The sequence below is a fragment of the Amblyomma maculatum genome, chromosome 10, assembly GCF_055883805.1.
Source record: "Amblyomma maculatum isolate TAMU_Amacu chromosome 10, ASM5588380v1, whole genome shotgun sequence".
Taxonomy (NCBI): Eukaryota; Metazoa; Arthropoda; class Arachnida; order Ixodida; family Ixodidae; genus Amblyomma; species Amblyomma maculatum.
Window position 1 is genome coordinate 27,447,070 of NC_139353.1, and position 22,222 is coordinate 27,469,291.

At 43.8% G+C, this 22,222-nt stretch overlaps 1 long non-coding RNA gene across 1 annotated transcript; it reads left to right on the forward strand.

Moving 5' to 3' along the window:
* Positions 1–13,113: 13,113 nt before the first annotated feature.
* Positions 13,114–21,794, forward strand: LOC146175960 (uncharacterized). Its single transcript, XR_014701485.1, has 5 exons — positions 13,114–13,551; positions 14,599–14,658; positions 14,878–14,956; positions 15,890–16,116; positions 21,238–21,794. It is a non-coding gene; the product is annotated as an uncharacterized LOC146175960 (long non-coding RNA).
* The last annotated feature ends 428 nt before the right edge of the window (positions 21,795–22,222 follow it).

Consider the following 22,222-nt stretch of genomic DNA (forward strand, 5'->3'; position numbering starts at 1 on the left):
TTTCGTCTGCGACGTGGTCGTCTGCTTTGTTTTCGTAGCCCGCGTTATTAGCTGCGGTTCTTCTTATTTTCACTCCAACTGGCACAACTCTCGCTTTGTGAACTTGCAGGGAGGGGGGTGGCCATTTCAAGGCAATGAGCACAATCTCATTGTGCTCGAAAGCGTCATTTCCCCTCCTCCCTCCTCAGGGGTGTTAGGTTTCACGCTCACTTAAAACCTACAGGCAGCGAGAGAGCTGCGAAATTTGTCGCTCGTGAACTGGCTGCAACGACGTGTTTCGCAGAATACGCAGCTAGCTCGGCCCGCCAGCGTTGCCAACTCGGTCTCTTGTAGTTGTTTTTCTTTCCACCCCTACAACACACGTCGCCTTCCGCGCCGTCAACTATACGCCCTCTCCCTTAGGATTAATGAGCATTCCCACCCGGGACGCTTGGAAGCGGGTGGTAGCATCCTTTCAGCGTGAAGGTTATTAATAGCTAGACCATCTTCCAAGCTGGTATGACTGCACTTTAATATGCCCAAAGCGGAGTCAAATGAGAGGACGCTTTTGGGGGTGGTAAGTTTACGGACGTTACAAGTCACAGCTCGTGTAAGAAGGCGTACCTTGCACGGTTCGTTAAACATGGAGCATGCATGGTTGACGTCAGGGCGCCAAAATGGTGAGCCGAGGTGGCGTTGTTAAACCTGCAATGATTGAGTGTAATACCGATCTTTGCGTTAATTGGTAAAGAAAAGCGAAGCAGTTCTTCTTTTCATCGAATAGCGGCCATAAAAGGAACAAATTCAGTCAAAGAAGTCGTTTACCTCAGTCTTACCGGGTAAAATTGCATTATTGAGCTCGCTTATGGCTGCTCTTAACTTCTGATTTTCACCTGAGAAGCCTGTTGGCTGTATTCACAGGAGGTATGAAGAACAAAAAAAGAAACATTTCAGCATGATACCATGCAAGAGCGATTGAAATAAATATGGGTAGGTCAATTGTAATTCAGAACAGAGCAGCTGCTGGACTTTTAAAGTCACAAGTAATGAAGCTGGGATGGAACAAAAGAACGCATTATGTCCACTGTGCACATAGAAGTGGTGGTCAACACATGTACAGAACGCAGCACCTGAAGTTCCTAAAACTTAGGATAATGCTTGCTGCAGCCAGCCAAAAGTCGCAAGCCAGTGTTGAAAGCACGTGTATTCCTGTAAATCATTCCAGTTCAAACAAGCGACTGTATAAGCTATTAAGGAGGCGTCGTCTCTCCTGCGCAGAAGCAGTGCTGTGCAATTATCTTGAGTAGTAATTCGTGTACCAGCTGAAGCATCCATTATAGTCCGGAAAGTTTTGTAATGTTGCCTTTGGAATCATATATATGCGACGCAGTACAACTGAAAATTTCTATCAAACACTTATTCAAGCACGAGAAGAAACAAGCAATAACAAACACTCTGAGCACTGCTATAGGGTGCCTGAAATGACCCTAAAAGCAGAGCGTAGAAAGATCCTGACCCTTGATATTAATCAGCCAATGTCTTTTTGTTATTCAATGTCTTTTTGTTCTTTACTGCCCCAATCGGACAAAGGCGAAATGACATATACAGAAATGGCATAACCGTCCTTGCTCTTTTGCTGGCTCGAAAAAAATGCACATCGATGCGATTTTTTATATTATTGATATTGATTTTTTATATTATTGATAGGTTTTTGGAGTGATCGGGCCAAAACTAAAGGTACTACGTATACCCATTTGTATTCTGAATAATATGGCTGCACAGACATCACGTCATCATTCACGTATAAAAATTCCCCTCTTCTTTGTCGAACAGCCGAAGTAGTAGAGCAGGTCGATCTGTAAGCTCTGAGGATCTGTACGCTTTATGTAACAATTTTTTAGTGTTCCGGAAGTGTTTATCGCACTACACATGGAAAGCCACGGACGAGCCAGACATTGCACAAGAAGTCTTAGGCTGCCGTGTAATGCAACTTCCTGTTTAGCATAAAATGAACAGCACGCTGAGATGAACAACAAAAAAGTAAAATAAAAAAAAAGGAACATAACGAAAGAACGAATTTTAACAACAAAGCTAGAGAAATAGAGAGAAAACTAAAACCGAAACTTTGCAATGCATAGCATGGTTGAAATAAGCACAACAACACAAATAAAAAAAAAACTAGGAACAGTTAGGAAACGATGTAACGCGCCAGCCTGCGATACGAATAAAGTATTCGCAACTGACAAGAACCTGACGCGCATTAAGTCCTCGTGTATACACGCCTGCATGGATTCAATGTTGTACGGTTTGCGGGAGACGATCTCGCCACTGCACGATATGCGTAACACAGCGTCTTCAACCCGCTCCCTTCCGATCCTGTCGTGAATGCGTCAATATATACGCATGCCGTGTATACCGTGCCATGCATCGTCCTTCCGGATCGCATGCTCGTGTTCCGTACGTCTTGTCTCCGGAAGCAAGCGTTGTCTATACGCGAGGACAACAACCCTGAGCACTGCGTCGCATTGTAACAATGAGGTGGCACGGCACAAGAATCTCCTCTCCTCCCCCAGCGGCGCATAAATACAACGCGCTGCTAGGCGGCGTACACGGGCCTGGTATACCACGAATCTTGATGATACCAACGATTCGAGAAAGAAAGAAAGAAAGAAAGAAAGAAAGAAAGAAAGAAAGAAAGAAAGAAAGAAAGAAAGAAAGAAAGAAAGAAAGAAAGAAAGAAAGAAAGAAAGAAAGAAAGAAAGAAAGAAAGAAAGAAAGAAAGAAAGAAGAAAAACGATGTGTAAGAATGGAGACGGTAATGCGGGTGAAAGCGGGAAGTGGAGTATATATATAAATAAAAATGAGGCGTCTAACCGCGCAGAGCGCGCGAGTACAATGGCCGCGCGTGTGCGTGAAGTTGAGGCTTAGGAGGGAAGGAGGGGACATTCTCCCCCCTTGCACAGAAGGAAGTACATCGCTACGCTGCATACGTTCAAAGGAAGCGCACATTGGGATATACACGCGCGCATATGCTGTCTTTGAAATTAGTCGTATCATCTTCGGTTTAATAATAATAATAATAATAATAATAATAATAATAATAATAATAATAATAATAATAATAATAATAATAATAATAATCGGTTCACAGGAAAGGAAAGATGCAGTATCTGTCACACTTGTTCTGTGGACACCTGAACCGCGCCGTAAGGGAAGGAAGGAAGGTGGGAGTGAAAGCGGAGATAGAGAGAGAGAAAAAGGGGTGATGTAGTGGAGGGCTCCGGAGTAATTTCGACCATCATGGGATCTTTAACCAGGCTGGGGCAGGTAGGTCACCGCCGCTTGCGGCGGGGGCTAGCCTGCCACCGAATTTTTATCTGTTGTAGGCCGTCATTGCACCCGCCACCGCTTCGGTGGTGGACGACGGCTGTTTTTTGCGGCGCGCGTATTTCTTTCCCTCTTCCTTTTCTTTCTTCTCTATTTTCTCTTCTGTCTGCACGCGGCAGCGGAGGTGGCTCAGCTACAGAGCCAGTAGCAGGCCCGTGCATTTTCTTTTCCGTCTTCCTACAGCCACAACAACAACAACAACAGATCCCCAGGTGGTCGAAATTACTCCGGAGCCCTCCACTACGGCTTTCAACATCTTTTTCCTGCGTGATGACATGTAAGGCTAGAACTTGTCGCTTTGCATGTGTACGCAAATGAGTGATTGGTACTGTGCAGGTTTTACTGAAATGTTTTTTGAGAATTATCTGAAGCCATTCTCTTATAACTTGCGATTAGTTCGAGCCAGTTGACAGCGGCGATGATAGGGATGACTCAAGGCAAGACATGTAAGTACTTACAACTGAAACACTTCGCAACAAAAATTAAAGGCCCTTTATTTATCTCCGTTTAAGCATGTCTATACGCTGCAGTGCAAACAGCACCACACTTTGCCGGCAAACATCCTTTATCCTCTGTGATATCTGACGCCCTTTTCCACGCCTACCTCATCTCAAAACCAACTCGGTTAAAGCTAAAAATGAATGTTTATGTTCTCTTCTTATGAAAATCCCTGCCTTTAGTCATTTCCTATGAACAATATCAGCTTCCATATAATCCAGCTCGTGTTTATACCTGGGCACATTGTGCTCTCTTTCTAATCCTTAACATTACCGCCTCACTTAGTATCCAACAGCTCTCTATACGCTGTCTCTTAGGAGAGCTGATGCCATCGATGACACGAAGCCTGCTTATATTGACCTGTGAATATATTACGCGATACTACATTGTACCCTTTACACGAGGGCCGATGGTCAATGATTGTAAACTCAGATGAAAGCAACACGGTTCGCTCTATTCAACGCATTAAGGACATTCAGATGGTAGAAATAAACCCGGAGTTTTGCGGTACTACATGGCACCTCATCGAGTCTTTCTTTCGTCTTTCGCATGGCAGATGAGCAAATGAAGAAAAAAAGAATTCGCGAATAAAATATAGGATCTGCTCTCCTGAAATATAGGAGCTCATCGATAAGACATAAAAAACGACGCAATTGGAAAAAAACTGCCAATTTAAAAGGCTCATGCTGCGCAAATCACATACGCACCGGATAAGACCAAACTGCTGAAGTGAAAGCGACTGCAGGATTGGTTTTAATATTTATGGTGTAATCGAAGTTGTGCGTCAAAATCTTCTTCAAGCAACTATGCATATACGAATAATCAAAGTGTTCACACTTACGGGTATCGGGATAGCTTCAAAGACACCTGTTCGTCGCATCTTCTCTTGCTGCGGCGCCTTTGCTTTCTTCATTACAATTTGTTTTCTCGCGTTTTTCTCGCGTGATTGGCCTTCATTTGTTTATGCTTACCACAATGTTGTAGCGATAATGTCTGTTCGAACAGAGAGTGCAATAGGCGCTAATTCTGGTGACTGCCGGAACGCTTTCAAAGGAAGTTAGTTTTTGCTATCTGTAGCGGCTGTTCACTGTTCAGCGTTATCTGTAATCACGAGCAGGGCTATGAGGGCTATAACGCGCTACCTCCTTTATTCAGGAACAGGAAGTAATTTCAAATTTTCGCATGTTATCGACGACGATTAAACTCATTCTGTTCGCAGTCTAAGATCATTCCTCATAGAAGGTGTAAATAGTATATAAATGTCATGGATTTTCGAAAACTCCCCGAGGAATATATTTGGATGTTACGCCTCCGACAAGCTTATGTACATGTAGACAGTCACTCCAAAGCTGAGTGCCAAGATTAGAGATTGAAACCTGGCCGTTGAAGCGTCCACAGCAATAGGCCTTCACCAGATGTGGGGCCCATGCAGTCCGGTGCCATTGAACAGCCCGTGCATTAAATACGCCCGCAGGTGCTTCATCGTTCAGTCGTCGTTCTCTCTTTCTCTTTTTTTTTTCGCTGCGAGATGCGCTGAATGATCACCTTATCAGCCTTAATGTACATTTAAAAAGAGAAGACCAAAATTCAGCGGCGACTAGAAAGGCAGAAAATGGCAAGACTGTTTGCAAGCAACTTGCGTCAGGCACATGGAAAAAGGTAAAGAAAAGCTCTTCCATCGGCCCGACGCAGACGACACTCCCTTTGAGCAGACGACACTGAAAGGAACAACCCGCGCAGTCGAGCCTCTAGATAGAAGCGTCGCTCCGTATGACAACCATGGAACCGCAATCCCATAATCTGAGGCGTTTAAAAGCCTACCGCTTCTTTGTGCGGAAAGCGAAACACAGGCGGACGCAACACCAACCGAGTAGAAGGTAGGAAACAAACAAACAAACAAACGAAAAAAACCCCGCTCCCGTTCCCGCCGCCATATTGCGCTGCCCAGTTGGCAGTGAGCAGACGGATACGGCATCGCCGTCGTCTGCACATTACATGCAAAAAGAAAAAGGCAAACAGGTAAGCAAGCACAGCATCCTTCTTAGATCGAGAGACGGAGAAAACCGACACTCGTGTCATTCTTTCCCGCGGCGCGTTTAACCGAAGCCTGCTCAGCACGTCGAAACGGCGGCCGACGTCGATCGCCCGACAGGCGCAAAGCGCAGACAAATTTGACACGGTAAGAAAACGTCTATAAAACCGAAAGCGCCGCCGTGGCGGCTAGTAGTCGGCAGACGACGACGACGACCAGTTCCGCGTTGGGGCGCGCCGTGGCGCGGGCAACTCCCCCGCTTCAAGGCCTTGAGCGCCCCCCTGTGGTGGCTTTTCTCCACCCAGAATGCCCCTTGTCTTCAACTGCGCAGTACTTCGCTCTCATATGTCTTCCTTCCAACGCAAAAACAAACACATCCTAGGGTCTTCTGCGTTCATGGATATCTTTTTTTTTCGTGTTGTGCGTCATTTGCTCCCGACGCATCCCTCCGAGCTTCAGCTGCACGGTTAATCTCCTTGTCCGGTGGCACACGGCCGGTGCCTTATAGAACCGGCCTATATGTCTCCCGTGGGCAGCTGAAAGGCACCGCTCACCTGCCTTCTTCCCCTCTAAACATCAAAGCAAACATGGCCGCTCTTAGAATACAAACCAGAGAAAAGATACACGGAGCAGGCAACTTAACTGCACACCGCGCTTACAAACTAAGCATAACCATATAGGAGCCAACAGAGAGCGCGAATTTCATGCATGTGTATCTTACGCGTACGCTGTTTTGCTGAAGGAGGGTGTAGATCAGCAGTCTATTCGCACACGAACGAAATATAATAAGAATGACAGTGCACTCCACAGTTCCGCCTTGGCGCGCTCTCCGGTGCTACGTCGTCTGCTTTCGCACAGAAGCCGACCATACTTGTCGTCTAGTAGCGGCTTACGTCGGCTTGTCCACCGCCCGCTTGTCCCGCCATCTAGCGCGCTCTATGTCGTCTGCTACCGCGACACCGCCTGCAGACGGTACCATGATAAGAAAAAAAGAAGGAAATGTGCCCGAGCCGTCCAGCACCAGCGAGTAGCTGCACCTTATGGCAGCGCACATAAAAGCATACATAAACACTACCGACGCTCGCCTCTCTGACAGCGTGAGAATAATAAGAAACAAGACGCTCCTGCTTTCGGTTCTGAACATCCGTCGATGCGGTGGCGCGTCAACTCCCCTCCGATTCCTTTACTGACTCCTCTTTGCTGCCCCTTCTGTTTATGTACTCCGTATTCGATTATTAATCCTGTCATTCTCGGACGCGGCAACGGACCAGAGCCAACCTTGTCTTCGTCCGCAGCCGGGCTCGATCCGGCTCGAGCGGTTTGCCCCGCCGTCCTGGCGCCTTGTTAGCGGGATGTACAGCACTGGCCACTGATTCGCTGCTGGCAGCGCCACTGGAGTGAATAATTAAAAACAGCAAAGCACGCAGCCCCCGTCGCCGCCGGTCGAGTATGGTCCCCTTCAAGCGGTGTTCAGAAGCGCCGAAGGCGGCTCAGGTGCATCAGAGCTCTGTACGAGTTGTCAGTCGCCGGGAGCAAGCGGTGTCTGCTCGTCGAAGACAGTCACTTGCGGCCAAGACGAGTAGTACTCCCCGTGAAGGCAGACGGGAAGCACACGCAACGAAGGCGACAGAGACGCCTCAGGTCCGGTTTCAAGCCCCTCGCCCACTCCTTATATCCTTCTATAAATATACGGAGCTGCAATGATCCTTACGGCATTATGTCTGACTGACAGCACCTTGGGATCTTCGATGAGCGCGTACAGTCGATGCACTGTTGAGGCCTGAGAGGAAGAAAACAAAAAACCTGTGCGCTCTGCGGGGGGACGACATCGCTTCCCAGGGCGCCGGCAGTGCTCGCCGGGCGCCAGGTTAGGCCTAGCTGCCAACCGATGGGAGCGCGGCCATCGGCGTGCAGCGCTTGAGACGTGAACGCGCAGGAAGTGGCTCCCTAAACGCGCGCGCGTTGCCGAGACGAAGGCTGCGTTCATATGGGCAGTTGGCGCAAAAACAAAGCCACGAACGCCATCATCGCTGACGCATCCGCTTCGGCGAGTCCCGTTTCCCGTCCGTCTGTCCAACCAAGGGCCTTGTTACCTCCACATCCTGGTTGGACGTGTACACACGCGGCCACATATACCGACAGAGGCAGCAGCTCGTCCAGCCATGTTGATTGAAACGGTCGCTGCTGCTTCTTCGTCTGCGTGCCATGCTTATGCACATAGACACAGGCAATATACCGTTAGCAGACGACAACGCAGTGCGAGCTCGTGACGTGCCCAGTGCAGACGACGAATGCACAAGCGTGCAAAGATGAGCAGACGACGACAAAGCGGCGGGTGGTTCCCGACGCAGCCGGTTGTGGCGCAACGTACCGAAGAACAGCGGTTCTTGGAGGAAGTGTTGGCGTGTCCTGTGGGAACAAGCGACGGCTCTTTAAAAACGTGGCTTGCTGAAGCGTGCCTTGTCGTCTCTCTATAGCGTTGGTGCTGAGTTTAGAAACGTGCAACGGTGTCTCGCCCGATACCGCCTACTCTGAAGAAGGACCGGATGACACTCCATTCAGAGATATATGTATATCTCCACACACGCACGCGTGCTTCAGTTTGCTGCAGAGCTATTTCCGGGTACCGAAATGTGCACGCGAAGGCCAATGTATGCGGAGACATGTCTCCTGTCGTCTTCATGGCACAGGACGCTTGCGTTCATGGATGACTTCTTTATACGGTGGAAGACAGCCGTTGTCACGAGCGGTTCTCGCGTGTCCCCACGCCCGTTCGTACCACGTCATAGGATGGTCAATGAATGACGCGAATGATGGCGGCTATATAAGCGTCAGAATTATAATGCAGACGGCCTCTCTTGCACCTTACGCAACCACGCGAACCGACCATCCTCAGAACAATGCAGCCCTTCAAATAATATTTTTCTTGTTATTTGAACAAAGTTATAAGTAACCGAGCCCCATAAAATCTTCACGAACGATTCTAGTTGGTACGGCTGCCACCGTCTGACGCTGAATCCTCAGCCGCGGGAATTTTGAATTATCAATATGCAACACATCATCTGATTTCCTAATATGGCAGCAGGAAATAGTTGATGCGAGCGGGGGGTGGTATTTTATGCATACGATTATAGCAAGTTAAGCATTATGATCCCGATGTTCGCGCGGAATCTTTCCCGCCTCTCTCTCTCTCTCTCTCTCTCTCTCTCTCTATATATATATATATATATATATATATATATATATATATATATAATTTTTATATGGTACGTTAGGCTTATAACACAGCATTTGCACAGGCTCATCATGCCCGCATGCACCCCTTCGTACCTTTTCTGACCTATAGATAGTCCAATCTTGTATAATGTGTTTACAAACAGTAATACCCTCATTCACGACTTGACGGAATGAACTGGTTCATTACGTTTCCCTCAGTTTCCACAATCGGGCTCCGGCAAAGCCATGGTCCTTTTCACCGACGAGTCACGACGCGAGTATACTCAGGCGCGACTTAAGCTCTCCCACCAGCAGCTTTGAGATGATCTCATGTATTCCGGCCCTGCGCCCCCCATCTCATGTCCCCCGCAAACCGCGAACAAATATCCTCGCCACATTGCGCTTCCTCGGCCACTTCCGTCTAGATTTGCCTTGCCCCACCGACACTCCATTTATATTAACCTAGAACACTACCTATAACTTCATTTTCAGCAGACAAGAGGCAGTAACCTGGAGGAACATACAGGCTAGGACATTTCCAAACCTAGCAAAGTACCACAAAATCTGGCCCGAAAAATTCAAAAATAACACATGCAGTGCATGCGGTGAAGTCTCGGACATCCTTCACATGATATGGAACTGCAAAGTGCAATTAGAGAAATATAAAGCTCGAGCGCTCAGCCAAGCGGAGTGGGAGGCAGAGCTGGCCCACACGGGTCTCTCTGAGCAGCGCAGCCTGCTCACCAGGGCCCGGGAGGAGCCCAGGTCAATGGTATCCTGGACTGAGGAAACCACGCACGCTATTCCGTTGAACAATTAAAGTTTACTCTCTCTCGCTCTCTCTTGCCTTGTCGCATTAGTCCACATATTACCTAACCCCTCGCCTCCCTCTGTGTCCGTCTGCAGTCCCTATCAACGGAGCCTCAACTGGCTCTGGTCCGACAAGCCACCAGAGGCTTGAAGTGGCAGCCAAATTATGTATATTACTACTACTAATATACTTACAGAAGAGGATTCGCAGATGTACACTAAAAGGTTCACCTTATTACGAAGAACTAACTGCTTCTTGAAGCAGGTTTCAAGTATGTAACATATGCAGGCGCGCAAGATTCCACCACAGGGACCAATGAGGGTTTTGCGAACAGACATGCGAGGCAGATATTGATATTTATCGGTTCTCTTCCGCCAAGAATTTAGTCCTGAAAGCTGTCCGTCAGCGGTTAAAGGGTAAGCCCTCTTGCACAAATGATAGAAAATTATGGACCAGTAATACATCCCATCGAGCTGGCTATCGACTGTGGGCCTGAAAATGATGGGAGGAGGCTGCCGGATAATTAATTCTTAAAGAATGTACGCACCACAAATCAACAAAAGTTATTCTTTCCACTTCGAACTAACAAGGCTTGGATTCGTTTTATTTGACTACTCATTGCCTTGCCTTGTCCGGGTGACCTCGAACGCCACGTGGTATCAGCAGTGGCTCGTGCTTTTGCTCTTATCCTTATCACAGCATTCGAACTGTAGAAGGGTAAAGATTACAGCAATAACTCTAGAGCGCATTTAATTCAAATAAATCCCACAGCTATTATAATCACATGAACTTTTCGAACGCTTGTAATGTCGCTGTATAGATGCCCTCTAATGCTATATATGTGTCCGGCTGAAATCTTGTAGTTAATTTGTTTGTTGCGAACTGGCGAATATGGAGCTAGAAGTCAAAAGGCATTTTTCTATCACTATAATGCGGAATGGGATTTTAGCATCATATTTATTAAGTGATAGAACTTGATACCATAGCGCTCGCTATACATCACATAAACACGAAACGACCATAAGGCATACATTCTAATGCCTCCTATCGAACCGCGCTGGTACTGCCAGGAGCCCAAGCCCTGGTCACGGTACATGGCCCGAGCTTCAGCCTGAGAACAGCGGCGATTTGCTGCCTACGCATGCAGTATGCTGCGGAACACTTGCGTGAGGCAGAGGCACAGCCGGTCGCGCAGCTGCTAAGCCTCGTAAATCCGGGGCGCGAGAAAAAAAATCGCCCGCTCGGACGGACTTCCTCCGCTCAGCCGCGGCAAACTTCGCCCTCTCCCGCGCAGCAGCCAATTTCTTTTGTGACACGCGCGCACATAGCCCCACCAGCCGTTGCGGAAGAGCTCATCCGCGACTGTGCGGAAGAAGCAGGCCCCGTTCCTCCTCCCCCTTCTTTCTCCAAGTTCACTTAATCTATTTGCTTGGCTATTCATCTTCTCTGTCCACCCCCCTCGAGTCCCGAGCATGTTGCAGGGCTTTAAGCAATGAAGGCAACTATACAGCAGCCGCAGCTGGCACCCACACTAGGAAGATGGAAAGGAGGAAGAAAAGGGTGGGACAGTGTATATGGTTAGAGGTGCGAAAACTAAAGGTGCCAGACAAAAGGAGTGTATCCCAACTTGCTTTTTACGTCGGTTGTTTGAATGTGCAGAGTCGTTAACGCGTATACCCGAGGCATGCGTGCGGAACGTGAAACGTGAGCAATCGGCACGCTGCAGTGTAGGCTGTGTGTAAGAAAACCCGGGCGGCATGCCTGGCCTGCTGCGTCCACTGAGGCGTTACGGTGTTCTACAATTAACTAATAACGAAAGTAAACTATATAGCGCAGCGGAACGTTTAGAAGACCTATTGTGCATACTTATGGATATGCATATAGTTTAGCCCAAACTGTTCATGCTGTAAATAAAGCAAAATATGGTGCGACTGGTATACACCAGCAAGGTGTGTTTAGGGAGAAGGCATCCGAAGTGATCAAGGGCGAAAAAAAAAGTCAATGGGCTTTTCTGAGTTTGTATTTGAACCAATATTCCGCGTATTAGTTAAGAATGACAACAAAGATTTCTTGCATTGCATTTGTATATACACACTAAACAACTTCTCACCCTTAAGGGTGGAAAAAAGGATGCGCCGCCTATTTACACCCAATAGCGCACCCTTGAAACACCCTATTTGGCAGTATCTCACCTTTAAAGGTGCGAAAAATGGTGCGCTACAAAATTGCACCTTATTTCGGCTGATGCGCCCTATGTTAAGGGTGCAGAACGGGCCGTTACCAAAAGGGTGCAAACGACGGCGCTGAAAGGGTGCGGCAACAAATGCGTGCTGCAATTAATTACATGTATTTATATTCACCCTGTAACGGCCTTAAGGCTGACAGTATCAATAAATAATAATAAAATAAAAAAATATTAATATATTCGAATGGTGTACACGTCACAAAGCGCCGTTCTTAATATGTATCACGAAAAAATAAAGTGGAATTGGGCGACGTTAACCACAGAAAATATTGAACGTTTGTATAGATATTTAATCAGTTAACAAAGTTGATTAGTTCAATTTTTTTTTAAATGCATTGCAGTTAGCATGCGCATATCATTCACATGACCTTTGCATCAGCAAAATACAATCAGTACTGGTTTAGATAGTGCATGAAAAATTGTACTGATTATAAAAAGAAAGAGAGAGTTATCTGCGTCTTCTAATCTTTGTCGGCACATCTACCAGGCAGCTTTGTTCAGCACCGTATTACCTGCACGCATAGCGAGACACTGCTGCGCACAATACCTAGACAACGGACTTCCTACTCGGGTTCCAATTTTGCTGCTTCATTTACTGTGCTGCCGATTATATATTTCAGACAGTTGCCTCTTTTTCAAAACTACTGATTTTCTACAACAAAATTTCATGTGCACTTTGTTCGGCTTCGCTAATCCATCACCGGAAAAAGATAACCGTTTTAATGTCATCTGAACTGGCACGTGCACTTTTCAAACTCACTTCAAAGCAAGCAGCAGGTCGTTATTTCACATTGCCCCCAACTGGCAATTTCCTGGGTGTTGCACTGATTTCTGCTGCCGTTATTATGCCTTTATGCCAAAATACGGCACTAGAAATAACACTAAAAAACAGAACACACTCAAGTTTCATTTTTTTGTAACGAAACTGAAACAGAAACGAACAATGCTTTTACCATTTCACCACCAGGCGGCCGCCGGTAGTTACCCAGGCTACCTTCCTCTCGCCAACATGGCCGCCTGCACGCTGCTGATGTGACCACGTTTCGACGACCGTTAATCTGCAGCATCGATTGCGAACCGTCGTGAAATGTGCTGCGTTTCGCGTGCATAATTGTTGCAGAAGTGTGTACGCCTGTGAAGTGCCGTCGGTAGGTTATGTTTCGGGCAAACGGGCATTTGTCGTGCCGGTTAGTTTTCAGTGTTCGTGCTCTTTGTTTTGCTCAAGCGTATTTGTTGGTTCACCGTGTCAAGTTTTAGAGGTTCGAAGGAAGAAGGCGTGGAAATGTTTTTCTGCGTGACCAACTGAACCCACACTTGTTGGTTCGGCATCGGTGGTGCGAAGGCGAACAGCTTTGAGCACGGCTCATGCATTCGTCCGTAAAGGTAAGCATATTCAATCACATTCCGAGGCGGGCAGTGAGGGAACCGTAACAATGGCCTACCGCATTGCTGCACTGTTTGTCGTTTGTTTTGGAACGTGACAGAACGGGCGGGAACGGAACGCGCTTGATTTCAGCTGACTGCAAAAATGTTATCGCTCATGAAGTTGGATGTCGCGGCGGTTATGTTCGCAGATTTGCCGCAAGAAAATAGGACTCCTTCCTTACAAATAAAAAATAAAATAAAAGCGTACTGGGCTTCCTTGCTTTACGCACAGGAGGTCCACGAAACGAAATTTTCTTGGAAGTTGGGTGATGAGCACTGATTTGTAAAAGTCTCTCGGCCTCGAAACTGGTTTCTATTCGTGCTAGTTCACGTTATGGGGCAAAGTAAAGGAAACACAGTATGTTTGTACATAAAATGTTTTGCTGACTTTCGAGATAACGCTAGCGCTTTGCGGACGTAGGAACTCAAAGCACTTTCCCATCAGTTATCGCGGCTTTTCCTCTCCGTTGATCATCCCTAGGTAGCATGTTAGATAGAGGTGAAATGGAGAAGCACATGGGGGCTATGATGCCTTGTGAGTGCGCGTAGCAAATTTACTGAGGTCTAAAAATATTCTTTAGCCATCCTGTATGATCATATCCCATTTGCCTCTGCGGGACGTTAAACCGCATAATTTACAAAGCACCATTTTGAGTGGCTACTATGCCCAACCAATGTTATTTTTCCCCATCAGGATTTACATATTTAATTTCTGTGAGTGGGGGGGGGGGGGGGGGGGAGGGGGGAGGAGGCAGGGACCTCTGTCAGGCTTTCACATAGCCTTTAGTCCCTGCCTCCTCTCGCTTGTACGAGGAATCAGTAAACCATTTCCAAAATCGCATCATAAGCTGTTCTTATCGTGAGGGTCTTGTATCCGCTTGCCTGGAATGTAAAGTGTTGCTTTTGGGTTGTGATGCTTTTCTTATGGTTTTTACATTTGTTTCCTACAGTCCTTTATATTTTGTGTTGTCGGTAGTGGGCATTACAATGAATGGATATTTGCAGGTGATGCTTCTGCATTGAAGTAGGAGCTGACAGCTTGGATTCTAGGCCAGAAATCGTGCAGTAAGTTGCTGTTACAGTGTTGCTATGTTTTTTGTTCTTACCAAATGTTCACTTTCTTTGCTCTTTTCCTTAAATCTACTATTTGGAGCAGTTCTATTTGCCTGTTACAAGAGCCATAATGTAGGCCAGCTAGTTTCTTTGTTTCCAGTTTCTGCGTTTGGTTTTGAATCAGCATTTTCTTTTAGTTTTGTTTTCGTACTGTGCTTGCTTTGGGCACAGGCCGATCGATCGCAGTCATGGCTTCAAATTGGCCTCTTCCTGGAGCTGTTCTTGCACGACACAAGCTATGGATTTCGTAGTAAGTAAAACATCGCTTTATGAGTCTTGCGCGCAAATTGAGATTAAGATTGACAAACCGCTCTAGAAGCAGAAAAAATGGAATGCGTATTCTCTAGATTTTTTCATTTTTGTTTAGTCCGTAAATTTTGAAAACTTAACCTCCTCGGTTTTATGGCTCGCATTCTCTTTTCTTTCTTTCGTGTGATAGTATGCCTTGCAATAAAGAACGATTTCTTATAAAAATAAGTACGCACCTTATTCTTAAAGGAAGTACACCAAGCCCCATTGATAAGTGCCCTTTGCTAGATTTTCTTTAGATCCCATTCATGCTGTTCGATATTCACATCTCCATTTTTTTTTGTACCGAAAGTAAGGTTCCATATTCACAATTGAATTTTATGCTGTCATTATTGTTTTTTGAACTTAATGGATTACATCTCATCAATTGGTTTCTTTCCACAGTTTCTGCCAAGATATTTAAAAACAACTTTCTTAAACACCAAATAATAGGCTTGAACAGGCTTTTTTTTTTTCATTCCTTCTGTGGTCCAGTATACAAAGATCTGCATGTGTTAGAACTCTGGCAATGCCTGTGTTGTACTGGCACTCATGTAGCTTCAAAGCGCCTGCCAAACGTTAGCAGAATTTGTGGCAAATACTATTTCTGATTTTTTTTTTTTCTGGGAATCAAAAAGCTATTGCTTGTAATATTTCAGCAAAGGGAGGAATATTCTGCAGAATGGGGCATCAACATTTGCATAATGTGCTCCAGTTTCTCTCTGCACGCTGTGGAGTATATTTTTGTGAGTGGTTATATAACTGAATATGTAACTTACTTTTACATGTTTCAGAATACTTTTTCGCCAAATCTGATTGCAATTTAGGGCATGCCAATGCCATTATTACTGCTGATCAGTCTTTTGTAATACAGGCTTGTCTACTTTACCTGCAGCTACTTTGGAGCCCTCTTCTATGTCACCACTCATCACTGACAAGGACAAGGTGGCTCAAGCTGCAGTGCATTCTGTGGATCCAGCTTCAGACCATTTCTTGCCTGTCGACTGCCCTGCTGCACACCCTCTGAGCTCTGGCATATTTATGCAAGCCATCACCCGCCTGCAACTGCTTGGGATGTGCAACTAGAGAGAATGGAGTCATGCAGTCACGTTTTCAACTCAGGTTAGTTACGAGACTGGTAAACATTTCTTAATTTTGATATATCACCTTCTTTACCATGGACATTTGTTGCTGATTAGCGTAATTCATACACCTACATAGCCTATCAGGAGACGTGGAACTAAACCATAGACCACACATAGCAGCCTGCCTGCATTCCGTGCAATTTATCTGAAAAGTTTTATTGTAGTTGGAACTTACAGAATACAAAATCTTCACTTAACTCACTCTTATTTCCTGCTCTATTGAAGATACATTTGGCTGTTGGCCATTTTGTGCTGGCGCACTAAAAAAGGCTGGGCAAATTGAATACCTGTGGAAAACAGGTGGAAAATGCCATTTTTGCCCTTACAGAAAGTTGCAACTTTGGAGACCTGCTGCTAGCGTACAGAAATTTTGTCATCCATCCCTTTTTTACCCACTGAATCTATGCAGCCTTTACCTCTATGAGAAGGATTAAAAACCTGCTTTTCTATTGCACTTAACTCAGTAAAAGATCGCAAAAATTACTCCATAAACAGCGCGCTACAAAAAAGTCCATTTTCAAACTTAAATACGGGCATGATGTGCTATGTCATTAGCGTTAAAATCGTTTTCTGTTTATTATTCAGGTTCATTGCTTATTTCCTTAATTTCACGCAAAATTGGGAGCACCTTGAAAGAAAAAATACCATATAGAAACAAGTTAAACAGTCCTGGCGTTCTCCCATGAAATTTTAAGCAATAGCAAATTTAATCCACTTCAAGCAATCATCAACACTACCAACAAGCAGAAAGTGACTTTATAAGCATTGAGAAGGCTTTGGATATTGCATAAGATAAAATGTAACTAAATTCAGCAAATAATAAATTGAACTTTTGACTCCTACTTCTTAAGAACAAGCCATAAGCACATCTACAGAGAGAATATGCATTCAGTTTTATATTTATTTTTATATCTTTAGCTTACATAGCAGAACACATTTTTGTACTTGATATTTTTAAAGTACTTAGGATTGTTTTTATGTCAGTTAAAGAAAAATAAGATGCTGTAGTTTTTTAAATTCAAGTCACAGTTGTCTGTTTTTTGGTAATTTCAAATATTTGCCGAATGCAAGATGATATGGAGAAAGTCTAGAACTTCCAATTTTTTGAGAAATAGAGAACTAGGTCAGGGTAATGTGCAGAAAGAGTTTTAGTGGCAACACTTTATTTAGTTGTGCCAGAGTGTAGGGCTGAATATTAACAAGCTTCAAAACCAGTGTTCAATTTTGAACTTTTATAATTTTAAACAATAGAATGCAACCCTTTTTCAAGCCGTAATATATATTAAGTATTGAGGATTCTTGAGAGGGATTTTCATGAAAATCGATAATGATATTTAAAAAATAATTGAAATAAATTGGTGCATTTTTGCGGTTTTCAAATTTTGGGCAAGTTTTATTTGTTGTGGAGAACACACAGAGCAGTCTAGAGCTCTCTGTTTTGCCTGAAAATAAGGAAATTATCTGATTCATGAACGGAAAAGGCTTCATAAAGAAATATGATGCATCATGCCCCTATTTAAGGTTGAAAATGGAGCAAAGCTCCGGATGTTTCACTACAACGGCAACAACAAAACATGTTTTTTAATAACTCCCATAAAAGTAAAATTTTCATTTAATGGATAAAAAGAATAGCTGACAAACTTTTAGTATGCTAGCAGCAGGTCTCCAAACTTTCAACATTTTTAAATAGCAAAACTGCGTTTTTCACCTGTAGTGATATACAATTTTTTCCCGTGAAAACTACACCACACCTTGCAAAACTAAATAAAGCCCATATTTGTGCCGAGACAATTGCCCACCACATATAACAGTTTCACTGAAAACAAAAAATGGTCATAGGACCTCGATTACAGTTCTTATCTGAATACGCCGCTAAAGTTTTGTAGATTGCTTTTTTCAATGACAGCTATTTCATATTTCAGTAAATCATGAAGCTGCTTAACCGGCTTCACTGTTGCGGTGTATTAGGCGTTATGGCACATAGGCTGCTAAGGCTTATTATTATGCATTATGCTTATTTCTGTAACTGGAACCACAATTTTTATTTCACTTTATAAGGTTACCTTGCCCACTTTTCGGAAAGTTACGACAACCATTTTTTTACCCATGCCTGGCAAACAGTACAGAAATAAGATAAATAAATCATCTTAATTCTGCTGAAAACAGTATATAGAAGAGAAATCCCTCACTTAAAGGTATTTTATAACCATTTTTTTGGCTGTTTTGGAATTCTACTGCCATCTATGAGCATCATTGCAGCTCTCACATGGAGTTCTCATGTTGTCACTGATGAAAAGAATACATTATATTAGACCACTCTCTCATTAAATGCGGCCCTTCTAAGTTCAGTCGGCAGCTTATATTTCACTTGGAGCATGAGCACATGCTAATTTTGCCTTTCATTTCCTTTTATTTGTATTTTTCAAGTGTATTAAAGATGTATATGGCTTTTTTTTCTTAGTGCCTGCAGTATCTAAACTCTAAGACTACTGCCACTCTTCAAAGTTACCTCTCTTTTTCTTTTTTATTACTACTCAACTAGAGGACCTTAAAAGAAGATAAAATAATGATTCTCCTTTGTATTTGCTGTATCTGTACACATTGTTTCCAGGAATACTAAGAAAGGGTTGAGGGTGAGCCTCAGTCCAGTAGTAGCCAGCATTTAAAAAAAAGTACTTGTCCTCATCTTGGCAGTGGGGTCATTGGTTCTGGAGCTTGCATATGCTTTTGTTTCACAAAAAGAAAGCAGAGGACGGAAGGTGAATAGAGGTAAGGGTTAAGAGAATGTTATTGTTTAAATAGCTTCCTCTGAGCTGGGCTACAGCAGCAGCAGCAGAGTACTTTTGAAAAACATTCTGGAGGTGGCAAATTATATACCAGCGTTAGATGTTCAGGAGTGTAGTGATAAAAAAAGAATTATATGTCGCATGTGACTAGTGAAAAATTATCAAACGTTATCAAGAAGCAAAAATATAAAAAGACAGAACGTTGGGTAAACACGTGGAGTCATGCATTAGAAAAAGTATTCATTACCTACTGGCTAGAATGCTCCTGATATAATCAAAAATTAGGGACAGGGCAATGAATGAGCATAACATTAAATAGTCATCAGGCAGGTACAAGCAAAACATTCCTGATTGCAGTCTTCAGCCTTTAAGTGAGATTAGTCATAATTTTGATTAAATTAGGGTATTTATCTCAAGTCAGCTTTAATTCTACAAAAAGCAACTATAGGGAGCCATTTCTAATCCATGAATTTAGAGCAGTGCAAAATAAATATCTCAAAAGGAACATTTTAATCTCTTAAATACAATCCCCCCGCACCATAAGTAGTTTGCAAGGCAGTCACATGCACCATTAATGGGGCAATTTATTTATAGCAAGTGTACCTCCACTAGCATAGGCTCAACATGTTTAGTAAACATTTCCTTTTTATCACTGGTGACATTGGTTACCCCTTGAATCTTTTTCGTCTGGTAATGCCTTTTTTTGGCAGGTATGGTTTACTCAAATTTATTTTTTCAGTTGCCCTTTCTCCACAGCATTTCATTTATGTTTTGCATGGCATTCTTAGCCTATGCTAGTACTTAACCAATTCCAAATAGCTCTTAACGACTATTTAACTGCATCTGTATTGCCTGTTCCTTTCAAAAAAAACATGCGCCAGCATTGAGCCTGCTTTAGATGCTGACTTATCTACCCCATACTGTAGTTTTCCCTGCTACTGCCATCTTTTTATTTTGTTTTTCTGGTGCTAGACCACCCAGACCAAAATCATAGAGGTTAATACCCAGGCAAACATAATTTCGCTTCTTGCTGTGCCCCTCTTTCCCTCCCCTTCCTCCCTTTCTCAGTTTTCTTCTTGGGAAGTAAAAGGTTCTTCCCTGCCAGTGATGCTCATGGTGTCCAGATAGACAAGTGCCTTTTCAAACTTTTGACTTGGCTTGTAAACTGAAGCTTTTCTGCTACCCTTCAATTCTCTTTCATGCTATGTACTTACCTTGCTCTTGTTCTACCCTGGATCATCTTACAACAAGTAGTATGTATATGTGCAGGTAATGGCCACAGTTCTATGGGCCTCTACCGCCCAAAAGGGAGTCTATAATCTGCAAGACTAACAGTAGTCCTGTTAATCTACATGCAAAGTAAAATCATAAATAAAAGGTGATATAAAGGCCTAAAAACATATTATTGGATAGCTGCTGAATGTCATTTTGATTCCGCAGCTTACTGCCTTCAGGATTTGTTATAAGCTTTACCATATAGCATGTCAAATTGTATTGTGCAGAAGAAAATAATTCCTTTAGAGCTATGGTGGTAAAGAGCAACAGAAGCCTCAAAGAGCCCTAGAACTGTAAGCAAGAGCGGGTGGCACACTGTATCTGCAGGTAGAGCGGTTTCCCAATCATACAACAGGAAAAAAAAAACTGAAATGCTGCTTTCAACTAAAGGCTAAGTTTTAAAATGTGCAGTCTTCACCCACATACTTATTGTCAGCATTCCACCTGCACTAATGCAACTTTTTTTCTGTTTCATAATACATTTTTAACGACATCTCTAAATAACTTGCAGATTACAGTTGGCAAGGAAATTGTGTCATGTTTCTTTTCATCAGTGTTTAATTTAAATTACAAGCATATTGACATGATTAAGTTTGGAATAATTACAAAAATACGAAAGCTGCCAGTTTAGACATTGTAGGTTTGCTGGCTTTTGCCCAAAAATTTACATTTGGCTTAAGCAACTTTTGTGTGCATAAATATCAAAGAAACCATTTGTATTGTTATTGTTAACGTTCTTTGTATTATAGTGAGATAATTTGTAGCATTTAAGTAGCTATCAAAAAAAGTGGGTTTCAAGGAATACTTTAACAAATCTTGAAGATGGGTTAGATGGTGCGTTGCAACTTGACGAAAGGTAAAAGCGCACAGGAAGACACACACCCGAGCGAAGACAACACAGGACACGCGGACACACAGGACAGTGTGTGTTCTGTGTCGTCTTCACTCGAGTGTGTCTTCCGGGGCAATTTTACCTTTCGTTGAAGGAATACCTCTTCAGCAATCGGCACCCAATGCAATATTTATTGCCACTGCAGGACTCGTGTTCCAGCTACTCCTGTCTGCATATACTCTGGGGAAAATATTGAAGATGTCGACCTGCTGTGCATCAAGGTGGACCGTGAAAAGCTGTTCTCTGCGACAAGTGGGCTGGAGTGACTGGCAGCTGTTTTGTCCGCCAACATCCAGTATGACCGCAAGCTATTTTACACATGTTCTAGAGCGCCTCTTCTTTATTATGCATTTATTGTACCTAGAGTGGTGGCTACGAAGTTCTTGAACAGTCACCTAAAGTATCTCAATTTTCATGTGCAGGGAGTTGCATGTTCTGCTGTCTTGTCATAAATATACTTGCCTTTTTTTGTATATCTACACATTTCTTAGTCATTCCTGTAGGAGAGGGTGCCATTCACTAAATGAGTGATGCAATATTTTTACTCTGTCATGTCATAACATTGTGATATGCACTGTAATAAATTGTAGACATTTCTCCAAACTAAGTAATTTTGAGTTGTCCAACCCTATAAACCAGCCAGATAACTTGCTGATAGTGTGAATAAACTTTGCTACCAAAACTGTAGGTGTCACTTGTATATGATTGTAAAGCTGCCTCTGAGTAACTTTGCTGCACAGACTTTTTCCCATTACTGTTTCAGGAATCGCCATGCCCTATTTTTGGTATGTTTTTGCTCAGCATGGTTGTCTGAACAGTTGCCCAGCATCTCCATGACATGCACAGATAGATCTTCAAATTGAGCTGTATACACGTCATTGTGCCTTATTGAAATTATATACCTAAACATGGAAAGTATTTGTTAGATGCTTATAGGATGCTCTTCATAGACTCGCCCTGAAGCAGAAGCCTGGGATTGTGTGGCAAGAAATGCATGCACAAATATTGAATTCTGTGGCCACATATTTTTAGTTGCATTGTTTTTGCCCTCAACTTATTGATAGAAACACAGGAACTCCTCGTCATTGCTGACTAGCAACCGAGCAGACTTCTCTGCAATGCTTTAACCA